The sequence below is a fragment of the Parus major genome, chromosome 2, assembly GCF_001522545.3.
Source record: "Parus major isolate Abel chromosome 2, Parus_major1.1, whole genome shotgun sequence".
NCBI classification, from domain to species: Eukaryota; Metazoa; Chordata; class Aves; order Passeriformes; family Paridae; genus Parus; species Parus major.
Genome location: NC_031769.1, coordinates 145,439,891 through 145,454,595, shown reverse-complemented (window position 1 = coordinate 145,454,595; position 14,705 = coordinate 145,439,891). Strand labels below are relative to the sequence as shown.

Sequence of the window (14,705 nt, the reverse complement as noted above, 5' to 3'; positions counted from 1 at the left end):
TGGTATTGGGCTTGTATCTTCCAGAAAAGCAGAGGAAATTCTCACCATCTGATTTGAAAGTATGTCTCTTGTATGTGGCTCCTTGCTGACAATTTTCCAGTTTAATATTACTTATGTATTTAAGGGTTTTTTTTAATTTTTTTTTTCAATAAATAAATAAGAATAAAAAAAATATTGTTCATTTTGGGAGTCTGTTTCAATTAAAATGCAAAAGTATTAGACAAGTTTTATAAAACACAAATAGTTATACCAAAACCTGAGAAAATCACCTAAAATAATCCCAAACTCAAAAGCTGAAAAAAGAGATTTCCTTGGAATATCAATGAATATATAAATAATTTAATCTAGGTTTGGAAAAACATCTTGTTGTGTAAAATCCTCAAGGAAGAAATGATATTATTTTACAACATATTCCAGTGTAATTTTCCCTTGGCATATCCAGAATCTCCTGGAGTTCCTTTGATCTCTGGAAATGTCCTCAAGTTACAGCAGTTTCTGGCATATGTAGTCTTATACTAATGAAATAACCTCCTGTGAAGGCAGCTAGAATTTTCCTTGGGGCAAAAAAAAAACCTCAATAACAAACAATAAAAAAGCCAAACTACTCCTGTTCAGAATAATCTATATTTTATATTTACTTTTTTTTTACAAAATAGTATTTTCTTCTCCCTTATACATCTTCAGCACTGAGAAATAGTGAAGATTCTTTCACTCTTCTGGAAACAATTCACGTAGACACACGGGCAGGGGAGAGGTGAGGCTGGCAGTGCAGTTACAGGATTAACAGCTGACTTTCATGGTGATAATACAATCCAGACTAGGCTGTAATAGCTTTATAGGGCTAACATCAAGACAAGGGATATTTAAGCCATTAAGGCTTTAAACAGTTTCTCCTTGGCTATCTTTGCAAGTACTTCCTAATTGATTTCATAGATCTGCAAGAGAGCATTATTTAATGGCTCTGAACTTAAAGTTACACAGGCCATAGTGTGGGTTTTCTTCGTGCCACTGATCTCTCAGTATGTGGACAGCTGGGGTAGGACTAATTCAATTGCTGTGCATGTTTCAATAAGACACTCCTGTTAAAATAGCATCACAACAAAACAAGGGTGTTATAAAATTGTGAATAAACTCCTACCTCACCACCAAGAGTGACTATAAAATAAGTGGAATTCATGAGTTTGGTTTAAAGGAAGTATTTTTAATCTTTCCCTTATTGGGTTCGTAGGATCTGTGAAAACTGAGAATATATTTTGGAAATGATTATGCAAATTCATAAAGTTAAATCTGTGAATATATGCAGTAATAAAATATATAAAATATGTAAGTATATAAAATAAATAAGAGGCAGTATTTATCTTCCAGTGCACATGGCTTTTTATTTTTATTAAACGTACAGGATTTACAATAAAACCTTGGGAACTGACAGCATTAGCAGTGTTTGCTTCCCACTAAATGTTTTCAGCAACAGAGGCAAAATTCCCCATAGTTTGCAATAATTCAGCAGAGGGAAAGCTGAAGTCTGTACTAGGTGGTCCCTTGTGGTGATCAGGTGTGCAGGAAGAACTCCATGCATGGCACAGGACTGGCAGGTTGTACAGGGAGCCTTGGTCACCTACTACATGGTGCACAGTTTATCCATATCCTGGGTAAAATTTAGGAATTTAGGAAGAGAATGGGCTGTGTGGCTCAGTCAAATGACAGGAGAGCTGTGCTGGAGCCCAGGAGCCCCTGTGGTGTGGTCACTTATGTCCCCAGTGCTGACCATTAGCTTGTGTTGACTCAGGGTGCATGAACAGGAATATGCTGTGAACATAAAAATATTCATAAAAACACACATTTCATTCATACTCCCAAGCATTTTTAGCAAGGTGTGTTTCCCTAAAGACAAGACAAGACTGGTATCTGGGGACTTTGCACAGACACATGCAATCATAAAATTTGGAAAAGACGTCCAAGATCAAGTCCAACCTTTGGGCTGAACACCACCTTGCCCACTAAACCATACAGTGGAGTGACACTTCTTGTTCTTTGAACACTTCTAGGGATGGTGACTCCACCACTTCCCCTGGGAGCCTGTAATACTTACCCACTCTTTCAAGAAAGGATTTTTTTTTCCTTCAACCTGAAATTTCCCTTTGTCCTATCACAAGTTGTTTGGGAGATTAGACTGACCCTCACCTCCTTTCAGGTTGTTGTAGAGAGTGATAAAGTCTCACCTGAATCTTCTTTTCTCCAGACTAAACCACTCCAGCTCTCTCATCTGCTCCTCACAGGACTTATGTTCCAGATTATGCTCCTCATTTTTTAGTAATGAAAAAGAGAGAGGGAATAAAGCTTGTTGTGCAGTCTTTAGTTGCTGTCATGTAGATTTTGTACCCTGTGAAATTCAGCTTCCTGTCTGGGGAAAGGATTCATAGAAGTAATGATCCTATGGTCATTCATTGATTTCCAGGCTACAGGTACAAGCTGAAATACTGCAGGAGATATATGTATTTAAACATTTTTTTTTGCTCTTAAGCACACAAGGTCATTCCTCAAAACACTGGGAGAAAGAGCAGTGCTCAGAAACAGGATTAGCTGTTTCATCTTAATGTTCCACACTGTATGAAAGAGGGGAAAATGCAGACCAGAACAGCACAGAAGAGGACAAGTTAAAGAAGATGGTATGCATGGGATAAATATTGGCAGCATTACTGCCAACAGAGACTCGGAGGGTGAATTACAACATTAAAGATGCCTGATAAACCCAGTCTCAGAAAGAATATGAATTTTCATCTCCTCAGCTGTGTTTTGCAGTAGTCTGCACACCACTTGAATTCATTGCATTACTGAAATAGAATTATTCTTTAATAGTGAAAGCTGAAACTGGTTTTTTTGTAAGTTTTCAACCCACTATGCCTCACTCCCATGCACTGCAACCAGCAATTCTCATTTGCTACCAGTTTGCCTACTTGTTTACCTTACAGGCCAAGGAAATGCTTTGCTGGGTGAACATTAAGAAAAAAAACCAAAACAATTCTTGATACTCCAAATAGACAAATATTTTAGAAAACTTGACCTGAAAATGTAATTACAAATAATATGAGGTATTTAAGAAAAATTATCACTGGCTGTGCTAATCTTTATTATAGAAGTCTTCCATCTAATTTTAGTAAATTAAATTGGGTTATTGTTTAAAAGTTCAGAAAGCCAAGGACAGCCAAGGAATGTGGTTCTTTCTTAATTTTTCTCATAGGAGGTAAGATACAATATTTCATAAAAAATATCATAAAATATAAGATATAATATTTCTTCCAGACAAGTCAAGAAAAAGTAGCTGTGATTGACATTACACATTAACTCTTTATTGGTGATGCAAAATTGTGTACCCACAATTTTATGTTTTTTCATAAAATGGAATTCCTGACTTTAGATGACAAGAAGAAGCACAATTTCAATTGTGGTATGCAAAGAAGAAATAAAATAGTAGGAGTATCAGAAAATCGTGGAATCATAGAATCATTTAGATTAGAAAAGATCTCTTAAGAATGTGTCCCACCATTACCCTGATACATTAAAGTCCACCACTAACCCATGTCCCTAAAAAAAAGAACACTGCTCTAATATCTGTCTAAACTGTACAAGTTCATGATAACCCACACTGAATTATTTTTCCTAGAAATTAAATTATTTAAATACCATTAAGGCTGTGGCTACCTTTCACCTAAGACATACTTTGAAGGCTTATTCGCATTTCTGATCTCCATAATTAACTGTTTGTACCTGTTTTTAATAAACAAGCAGTGATCTTAATGTATTCATTAATGTTTGACTATCTCAGAGCAGCTCCCAGTGAAGGAATTCTGCTTCGATTATTAAAGAGAAGCCTTTTCTTGTAAATGGCTTCTTAATGCAGTCAAAACAAACAGTTGCAGTTAGTTACTCATTAAGGAGAAACAGCACTGTGACTTGCAGAACAGTATGAAATTGCAGTCATTAGTTTCAATAACTTCTTGAAAGGTAATTTCTTCCTCCATTAAGTGAAGGTAAGGCTACTGTTTTTGAACTATGAAGAAAAGGGGTAGAAATTTATGCTTTAGCAAACACATGGGTTTATTTTCAAAGCTTATTAAAAGTAATTAGAAAATAAACAGGCATTTTATATATAAAATAAATATAAATAATATTATAAAATTATACATTTTATATATATAAATATATAAAAAATAAATATATATAAATAATTTTTTTATATATATATATAAATAAATATAATATAAAATAAAGATATAAATACAAATTATATCCAGAGGGCACACCACTGTGAGAGGAGGTGTTTTGGGGATAAGTTGTCTTAGAAAACTCCAGCTGTGAGGTCATAAGACATGAGCCCATCCCTGGAAACATTCAAGACCAGATTGGATGTGGCCATGGTCTAGTGGAAGCTGTCTTTGACCATGGCAGGGAGGTTGGAATGAGATGATCTTTAAGGTCTCTTCCAGCCCAAATCATTCTATGATTCTATGATCAGACATTTTAAGACTTGTTTTAATTCAAAATCTAAACATAACTAATTCCATGATATTCCTAGAGGAAAGGAGAAAGAAACAGAAAGAAAAGTGATACTTCTGTGTGCATGTCTCGATCATCTTCCAGTCAAGGCCTTTCATAAATGCCTCAAAAATGGAAGCTGAAAAGTATTTGTGGCTACAAGATCCATTGTAGATCCTCAGCTAAGTTGGAAACCCTTAATTCTCCCCTCCAGAAGCTGGGTCAGATCACTCAGATGGAAATGGAGTCAATCCCACAGTGCTGGAGATGCTGAACAGCATCCAACCCAAAACTGAGACCTGATCAGTGGAGAAAGCCAAAATAGGAAGGGTCTGCAAGCACCAACACACACCACAAGTCTCTTTCCTGGACAGCCAGTCTGAAACACAAAATTTCAACATCAGTGGTCACCTGAAGGCCTGGCTGGGACAGAATGCAGCTGTTGATGTACAGAGAGCCAACACAGTACTTCTGGTGCTTGGGGCCAAGGCTGAACTTCACCTTTGGGGTTAAATTGGCCATGCAGCTGCTTCAGACCTACCACTCCAGTATGAACTGGCCTTCACAGAGCTCTCTTTTCTTCCAGGTTCACTTATGTGCCTTCAATTTCCCCACACAGTGATTTTTTCTGTCTTCATTCTGATGTAAATTTCAGTCTTGAAATTCCTTTAAATTCCAGAACTTCTCTAAACATTGGCAAGTCCCTTACACAGATTCAGTAGGTAAATTGCACCCAGAAAACAGTTATCTAGTATCCTGCATTGATGAAAAACTATGTGCTATTGTAATTTCCCATGCTTTACTCAGAGATTTTTGCCACCTGAATTAATATTTGGAATACATATATGGAGTGGCAGCTACGGAGCTATATAAACACAGCAAATTAGTATTTGCTCACACAAGTTTCTGAAGAACAGAATTCTTTCCAGATGTGAATTCTCTAACTAAACAAGGATTTTAGGGACATGGCAGTGAGTTTAGAAACAGAAATAAACACTCTAAAAAACATAGATTCTGTTTATTTTAACAAGGCATTAAGCATTTAAGAAAGAAAACATTCTGCTGATCCCAAGAAGAACAATTATTCCATCATCTCAATTTCAGCATGTCTGAGAAATGAACCTTGGTTTACAGAACAAATCTGTGATAAGAGACTGTATTTATGTTAGGATCCTTTGTACAAGGAAATTAATAGGACATCTTGCTTTTTATCATCACTGAATCTGTGCATGGGTAGAGAGGTAGTTTTATATAATTCTTTCCATGAAGCTAATTGAAAATGTCAAAAGGCAAGGTTAAGATAGAGGATTCCTCTCAGAAATGCACAGCTTTAATCAAAAGTCACACTGAGAGAGAAAATATCGTGAACTTTTTGATCAAGCAATTTTAAAATTATGGTGTCTCCTTTAGAAATATAACATCTCCATTTATTCTAAATATAAATATGCTAAACATAATATTTCAAAATTAAAACAAGTCTCTTCAAACATTTAAATATGAAAATGATTATTCATTGAATGAGTTCATGCCTGAAAAATGTTGTCTTTGCACTTTACAAGTAGGCTTATTTTAGCCCTGGAGGGTCTGCATGAGTGTTCCTCTGCCAAAGAATGTGTATTTTCAACCTTCAGCAACTGGGTTTGCAAACTTCCTTTAAAGAGGATTTGCAACTCAGTACATGAGGATAAATGCAGCATATTCAACCCTGCTTTGTTGATTTTAGAACCTAAATTTTCAGAAGTCACTGTTTATTAGTATTGGTTCCATCTTTATTTTTTGCACAGTCTGGAACACTAAAGTTTCAACAGAAAGGTACTTGAAACTGGGATGTCAAAATGGGCAAACTTAATAACAAACCACATCCCCTGGCTCAAGTGGAAGGCATCTCCTTTGTGCTATTGTTTGTTAACTGGGAGAAAAGAGGAGCTCCCACCTCACTCCTTCAGACAATTGAGGTCCATGGAACCAGATTCCTTCGTGGAGCCTTCCTACCCTCAGATCAACACTCCTGCCCAACTTGGTGTCATCTGCTCTTCTCTGCTGTCACCTTTCTGTTTGTCTAAAAGCTCTTTTAACATTCTTTAGTTAGTTAAACTCCTACAAGAATGGGACAGACATCTTTGTTGAAGGCTGTGAATCACACCCTATTAAGAATCAAACCCTATTAAGAGATGACCTTCTATTTATGCAGATAATGCATAGGGAGTGTGAGGGATTATATGAAGGAGCATGCAGCATGTCTGGAGCTGTTAGGGGGGTTGTCCAGAAACAAAATCATTTAGCATGATTACATTCTCATTTATCTCTGTCTCTTCATGTCTTACTTTCATATTTAGCAGGTAATTCTGCAATAAAGAATTTGCTACACAACCAAGGTGATAAATATAAAGTGTCAGCATCATCTGAAATGAAAGATTTTGGGGTCTAAATTATTATGGTTTTAGGAAGGAGCAACTGTATTTTGTATGGGGACTACAAGTGTTTTTAAGACTTTCTTTAAAAAACCTTATGGATGGTGGATTATGTCCCAATGTTCTGCTTAGGAAATCATCACCAATTGATGATGTTGCAAGGAGTGATGTTTCCTTGAGAATACAGGTGGTCAGGATTTCCTTGTGACTGTGGGATACAGAACATCTTTAAAATTAGGATTTAAGTAACCTGAGATCTATAGATGACAGTTAAATGTCAGTTTCAATAACAGTTGTTAAGTAAGAAGTCAATATTCATTCATTACAGTATAACTATGTATACTCTCACCAGCTAGAGGTAATAATTTTTTTTCCTGGGGCAGGTGTCTTGCATGATTTATAAATTAGTTTTATAACAAACCTTATTTCACCAAGCTTTCCACACCAGCAGGAAACAGTTGTCCTGTAATGATATGTTAGGCTATATTTAAGGGCAGGCAATAATTCATCTGTAACCTGAGTAAAGGCTGTGAGATGGAAGAAGCCTTGGAAATCTGTGGCTAAGGGTAAAAATAATCTTATCTAAGTGCTGAAATCTGTGCTGTGGGTGTCTGTACCTAAGCTAATCAACCAGTCTCCCTTTATAGCCAGAGGAGAGAAACAGGTAATTTGAGGGAGTAATTTAACATATCTATTTTAAGATGAGTTGAATCACACCTATTTCTGTCCATTTACTATAAAAGAAGTTGCAGGAACTTTTGCAGAGAGAGACATTTTCATTGTGCTTGTAAAAGACTTGGCACAAAAAGTCTGTGATTGCAGTTTGTGCCTTAATGTATCTATGCAAATTAGGCAAGTAATAATAAAAGGTAGGAAAGGTGACATAGTCAACATAGAAAGGAGATGGTGCTCTTGTCCTTCCCAGCAAATAATGAAAGATGGCACCTTGGTTCAGGGTTTTAAATAATGTTCCTGAAGATATTTTCAGGGTGAAAAAAGAACAAGAAGAAGACTTCAAAGTGAGAGCAACTGTCTTATTCTTTTCTTAGAAATTCTTTCTGGCACTAATAGGAAAAAAAAATTCAGCCGGATTTGGTAAAAAGTGAATTAGCATTTTCCTTCTCTAGTGGCACTGTAATATATTAATTGAAGTTGTGGAAGTGATCTAGTAGTTTGTTTATTTATATTTTGTAAGACTAAAACAATGGCTATTTTCACCATAAATTACACAAATGAACAGAAAATATTCTGGGAAATAAAATCTGGGTTTGAATTTTGACAAACCAGGAATTAAATTTGAGGTTCAGCAAAACATTCTCTGCTATTAACAGATCTCTAGGACATTGCTCTGTGGTCAGTATCTCTGAAGCTTAATGCTGTGCATGAGATGTGACCATAAATTAGAAAACTTAGAGAAATTTCTGTGCCTTCCAGTGTATATGTGGGCCTTTTAGAGGGACTTGCTTTTATTTACTGTTATAGCCAAGGAATGCTGCTCGGTTTAATTTCCCATTTATATCACTGACAAGGAGTGCTCTGAAAAATTCCTGCAGTCAGGAGGTTAAAACAGGGAACACACACAGCAGGAAAAGCTGTGTCTTATCTGTAAAAAGATGGCACTGCTTCAGAGATGCAAATATTTATATAATTTAATAACCTTCCAAACATGTAAGATAAGCAAAATGAATCCAAATACCTAGAGACACACTCTCTAGCAGCTGCCTCAAAATATTCCATCTGAAGAAAAACTATGTTCCAGGTAAGGCAATGATGCCACAACAAGAGGGGAAAGTTATGGATGATTTGTGCATGAATTCTTTTATGTGCAGAAAGGGACATTTTTATTGCCCTGAAACACCCTAAGCCATCGAGCTTTAGCCAGTGCTTTGTGTGCAGAGCACAGCTCCAGAATGTGAATTGTGACATATCTTTGTAGAAGTATATTCAATATTAATTTTTAAAAGAGGCAGGTGGTTTGGGGTTATTGTTTTTGGGTTAGGTTTCTCATTTGTTTCAGTTTTTCGTTTTCTTTTCCATTTTCACATCAGAGAAAAGATTTTCCTGCTTTCTGTAAATATCTTTGCAGTGGAAGAAACTGGAACACTCACTGCCTTTCTAGTAGCTGTAATCAGAGACATATGATGTCCACTCATGCAGTTTTAATTAGTATTCATCTGCTTTTCCTTTTTCTGATTGCTAAAAGAAGCTAAAAAATTCAGATACTATCAGTTAGAGAGGGCTTTTAGCCACATAACCTAGGGAAAGATGTCCTTGCCCACAGCAATGGGGTTGGAATTAGGTGAATTTCAAAGGTACCTTCCAACTCAAACCATCCTATGAGTCTATGATTTTACACATGAATTGCCATGGTCAGACTGAAGAAAAAATATGGAATTGAATGCAGAAATTTCAATTTTCTGTTTACAATTGCCTTATATACCATTAAGTGTGTGAAGAAATGTGCAAACAAATTGGTCCATATAGGTGTAAGCACTTTTGCTGGATTGAGATTTCCCTTCACAAGCTTACATTTAAATTGGATGTTTAAATTGAATAGATGGGGTGTGTGTGATGGATAAAACTGTGCTTGGATGCTCTGGTCAGCCCTGGCACTGGACCATTTGTCCATGGAGGAAAACCCCAGTTTTGGTTTAGACTTTGTTGCCTGGGATCCATTTTAATAAGAGGGAATCTGGTTGGAATGACAGCCTTGAGCTCCTTGCTGCCTACGAGACCTGATCTTGCTCTCTCTCTAACAAAAAGATTGAGGGAATTTTTGGGAAGTCAGTGGAACTACAACAAGAAGGTAGAGGGCTCAGGTGAGTAAGACATCAGGTTTGTGTAACATACTGAGGAACAGGGGAACAATTCAGACTCTCTCCATCCTCTTTAGACTCGTGTTTCCTGTTGGTGTGACACCACAGAGCCTGCAGCCAGTGCTGAAACTCAGCACTTGCTTTCCTACAGATTTCACACACAGAAGTAATATCGGTATGTTTATATATTCACTTAACTACCCTTTTTGCCTTGGATTTCGTACAAAGTTTTCACCCCTTTCATGAATTAACAGCAAGTTGTATCCCGAGCAGGGATTTACAATTTCTGCTGTCCTTGCACTTGCAGAAATGATGGGATGTACTTGAAGCACAATTACAAGCCAAATGGCTGCAAATATTTGGGGACAGGCTTTGAGAGAACCAAACCACATTTTGTTTTTTTTTTTTTATTTCTTCCTTTCTGTATTGAGGATAATGTAAATTTAGGTCTGCTTTCGTAAGTCACGAGCAAACAACTTTCTCTACCCTATAAGTAACCTAATATTTGTGAATATGACCTAATCTGTCAGAAGCAGGTACCTTCCCCAGTGACTGATGTAAAGTCACTTGTAGTAAAATGCTGATTTATTACTTAAAACTTATAAACAATCCTATTGGCTTAAATGGAGCCCAGTTATTTATTAGATAAGCTGTTGCTTAAATAGCTTATCCTTTTTGATAGATTGGGGAAGAATGTTAGGAAAACCCATGGTCTCACCTTGATTTTAAATTGTGTAGCTTGCAGCATAAAAATGATGCACTAAGAAACAGGAACTAAGGAAGTTCAAAATTACATACTTAGCCTTTACAGACAGGTGGTAAAAGCTCACATTCTGCTGCAGATGAGGTGTAACTTATTCTTCCCCTTCCATATCTGTGTGGGAAGTCATAATGAGTAGTAAAATTTGCTACCACAACCCCCTCCACTGGTAAGATCATAAAACTTGCTGAAATTACATGGCACACATTTAAATGTTCCTCCGAGTGCTGCATGTAAAGTGGGGAGTTCAGTGGAGTACTCAACTCACTGCATCTTTCTGTGTCACAGTAGAAAGTGATAAAATCCGTCTCCAGAAACTCTGAGGCGTAATTTTTTTACTCTGGTATTGCAGGCTATAACTTTGAGAGATCTATTTCACAAGAGTATTTTATGATTCTGTGGATAATTTAGAAAGTGTAACGTGACAAGAAAACCGTGTAACTGAGGGATGGTACTCTATCTTCTGATTTTTCACTTTAAAGGAATATTATTGCACATTACCTAACAGGCATCAGCTGCTAGTATCAAAAACTAATATTGAAACAAAAAGCAAACAAACAAAATTAATTAGAAAAAAACCACACAGGAGGTAAACATGTTATTCCTTAAGAATAAGTATTTCTCGTTGTGTTAGAAGAAACAATCATGAAATTGTTATATTTAGGTCCCTGAAAATTATTTCAGCATTTCTTGCTGTTAAAAAGATACTCAGCTGAGAGTATAGTGTAGAGAGGGTCCCTGCATTACTGTCATTTCATCTGGCTAAAAAACACACAAAAAAAGGAAACTGTGGGTAGTTTTTTAGTAGTTTCCCTGTGTATATGCCCAATATCCCACATTCAGTGCTGTCACTCAAGCCAGTGAATACCAGAAGCAAAACCCCAGGAAAGAAATTAACAGAAACAAAATCCCTGAGTCTTTGTAGCACTGAGCTCCGTGTCTGTGTAGAATGTGATAGCTGGAGGAATTGAGAACCCAGGAGGATTTACTAGTCCTTAGCTCCTGTCATTGCTAGGCTCTTTTCCTCTGCTCTGAGCTTGAGGAATCAGCTTCTCTCTGTTTTAGTTTCCCCATAAGTGTAATGGGGTTAATTGTAGCTGTATCATAAGGGTACTGTGAAACTTAATTACTTAATATAAAGAGCTTTTACTTTTTTGGGATATGTGACAGTGCAGGAGGGTAGATAATTATTCATGGTTTTGAAACTTTTTTATGGTTAGTTTACATTTAGGGAATAAAACAGCAGATCCAAAGAGGGAAATGTTTGACCTACTATTTCTGCTACAGACTGGGTAATGAGTCTCAGTGATAACAGTAATCTGGGAGTCTGTTAATGTAATTAAAACCACTGACTTTCTTCTAGGTGGGAGGTTTTTAAATGTGGCTGATGTCTTAAATGGAAGTATGCTGCAACTTCATCATAGCTAATGTACCACATCCAAAATTAAGAGAATAATTCTGCTTGTGGACATATTTTTTCCCCGAACCTCTACACATTAACACAATTTACTAGTATGCATTTGGAAAATCTTCAGCAGTGAAAAAAACTTCTGCTTTTGACAGTCTGAGACTCCAGAGGCTCTGGAGTTCAACCAGTACTACAGTCCTTCATGGCAAGAAGTAAGGGACTGCATGGTGAAAGGTGCTGGCTCTCAGCACTCCAGAGTGGGTGAAACAGTGAGGAAAGGAAGAGAGGGCCTAGGACTTGTTCTCTTACTCGGTGTAAAGGAAAACATAAAACCACCTCTTTTAGCTGCCCACTAAAAGCATTACCATTCAGCAGCACTCCACCATGGGAGACTCCTCTGAGAGAGTTTGGTGAGTGATGGACACCTCTGGAGCCAGGTGCAGGAGATGAGTCCCATGGTGAGCACAGATGAATGCAGAGCTCCCTTGGAGCTCAGGCTGACACCTCATGGTGAGGCTGCTCTGCTTCGCTTGCTCCAAAATCATCAAAGCTTGGCTGCACAATTTGTGAGTATGAAACAGAGACCAGCTGAGACCAGTGCGCAGTCAAGGGCTGTTCAGAGGAAAAGAGCTTTAAATCTCAAACAAAAATCACTTCCCCCACCAGCTTAGTTACATCCCTTCTGCACAGTAGCTGGGCAGCACAACATATGTAGCCAGATACTACTTTAGTGGAATTTTTTCTTTTTAATACCCTGTACACCTTTGGGCTGCTCTTAGTCAGATGACACCCTCCTGTTTACTGGGAAATACTCTTCAGTTTTCTGGGAAACTTGACCTTAATGCGTGTCCTGTATAGAGGAAGATGCATATTTATGTCTTCAGAAGCAACAGGGCAAACCAATTAAAATGTGGGAGGAAAACCTATTTAATTTTAAACAGCTCAGATACATTGATTTATGACATTTAGTATTTTTTCATTAACAGCTACTAGGTCTTGCCTCTTCTGTATAACACTTTCCACCTGCACATCTCAGCATGTCTCATCACTGTGAGTTAACTCAGCTTTGAGGCCAAGTTCTTGTGAGGCAAACAGGAGCATTTGTCTGTACTGTCAAGCACAAAAAAAAATAAAAATATATTAAAGATCTTTAGCCTGGCTCTATCCTGATGCATTCTGTGACCTAATAAACACCTTCTCTGAGCTAACTTGCCTCCTGAAAGCCTGCACTTGTGCAAAATGTCTCTTTGTCAGCACATTGCATCCTGCTCTGAGAGAAGTTTGCTGGCTGTTATCTTGGAAGTATTGGCACCATTCACTCTTGTGCAATTATTGGTATCATACCAAGTTTATTTCTCATAAATTTCACCCCAGAAAAGCCCACACAAATTAACAACCCAAGCCCACACAAATTAACAACAATTACGTAGTTTTGACTGCAAGCCTTGTCAGGCAATGGAAAACTGTATAACTGGAGGTCAAGTTTTATCCAGGAAAATAATGGAAACTACTGAGTGAGGTCTCCCTGAACCCCCTCTTTTCCCCTGAATAGTGTGAGGTTTTCCAGCAGTAATGGTGCTTTGGTGAAGGTCTCAGCAAGTTCAGCCAAGTTGTGCTGAGAGTACTCCCAGTCATGGAGACTAAAATCATCCAGTAATTTCCTGGATTCATCTATTTCTGTCAGCCCATCTGTTCTATCTCATCTCTTCACCTAGAAGCCGTTTACAAAGGTGAATATCACTTGGCTTAAGGTTTGAGTTTTGCATATATAGGCACATTTTCTCATAACTTTGAATCATCTCTCGCCTCTGTCTGCTGGTCTTGGTATTGGATTCCCATCTCAGGAGGAGGAATGAGTTTCTTACATGATCTTAACAATAATTACAGACTTGGGTAGTCACGGACTCAGACTGAATAGCCTAAAGTTGCAGTGCAAGTTTCCCTCCTAGGTAACCCTGGAAGGGTTTAATTCCACGTGTTTGAAGGACATTTTTGGTTACAGTGATTCCTGCTATTATGTCTTAATTTCTTGACACTGATATTACAAAATAAAACAAAAGCAAAAAACACCCCACAACAATAACAAAACACCAAAAAAAATAAATAAAGAAGAAAAAAAATCAGCTTTGTTGCTTACCCTTCCTGTGACCAAAATAAGATAGATCCCATCCTAAAAATTTTGATCAAGACTAGTGGGTACTACCAAAGGGCAGTGCTGATATGAGGTGGATCTGGGGAACCTCATCAGTAATCTCTAAGATGTATGTGGAACTCAGTATTTCAGTTTTCCCCATGTGACCTTCCCAAAAATATCAAAGGTTATTTCCTCCTGTCTTGGGCAGTGAAAAGTAGTGTAATAATGCCATTGAAACACTAATAAAGTAGTGTTATATTTGTGGGAGATGAAAAATCTGTGGTATAAATAACACAATAAGGATTTCTGTGTTACTAGGTATAATAATATTTGATTGAAAATATACTCACCACAGTTCAGAGGCTAAAGGCTTAGGCTGGAAGACTCTACAAAGGCTCTTTAACAGGATCCAAGGAAAGACTGTGTGGTTCTGTCCTAGTGTTACACACAGGAAGCAAAAACAGAAGTTTAGACTTCTACATTGAATTTCTCTTTTTTGAGCATTACAGTTGGAAGGTTAGGGGTTTTAATTTCTTTTTTTTAATTGAGTTTTAGGTTTTAATGAGATGAAATTAAACTTCAGAATTATTTTTATTTTTATTTTTTTATTTCCAGTGGTAGAAGTTTCTACAATGTTAGGAAG

At 37.2% G+C, this 14,705-nt stretch overlaps 1 protein-coding gene across 3 annotated transcripts in view; it reads left to right on the top strand.

The window, feature by feature from the left end:
* FAM135B (family with sequence similarity 135 member B) overlaps positions 1-14,705 on the top strand; it is a 194,965-nt gene that overhangs the window by 87,811 nt on the left and 92,449 nt on the right. The window lies entirely within an intron of this gene.